Here is a 206-nt window from a genome sequence, read left to right as displayed (position 1 = left end):
GTTTACCTCCACATTGCTTTCCATCTTGTTGGGAGAAGGTTCTTCATGCTCAAAGGATTCTTCACCACTAAGCTTTGATGCTTGATCTTCATCACCAAGGGAACTCACTTCTTGCTCTATCCCATCCAAATCTTCATATGGAATATGTCTTGGAAGGTGTGCACTTTCCTCCCTAGCATCAATTTCAATCATCTTGGAGGGGTTTT

Source organism: Arachis ipaensis, chromosome B02 (genome assembly GCF_000816755.2).
Source record: "Arachis ipaensis cultivar K30076 chromosome B02, Araip1.1, whole genome shotgun sequence".
NCBI classification, from domain to species: Eukaryota; Viridiplantae; Streptophyta; class Magnoliopsida; order Fabales; family Fabaceae; genus Arachis; species Arachis ipaensis.
This window is presented reverse-complemented; position numbering follows the sequence as displayed.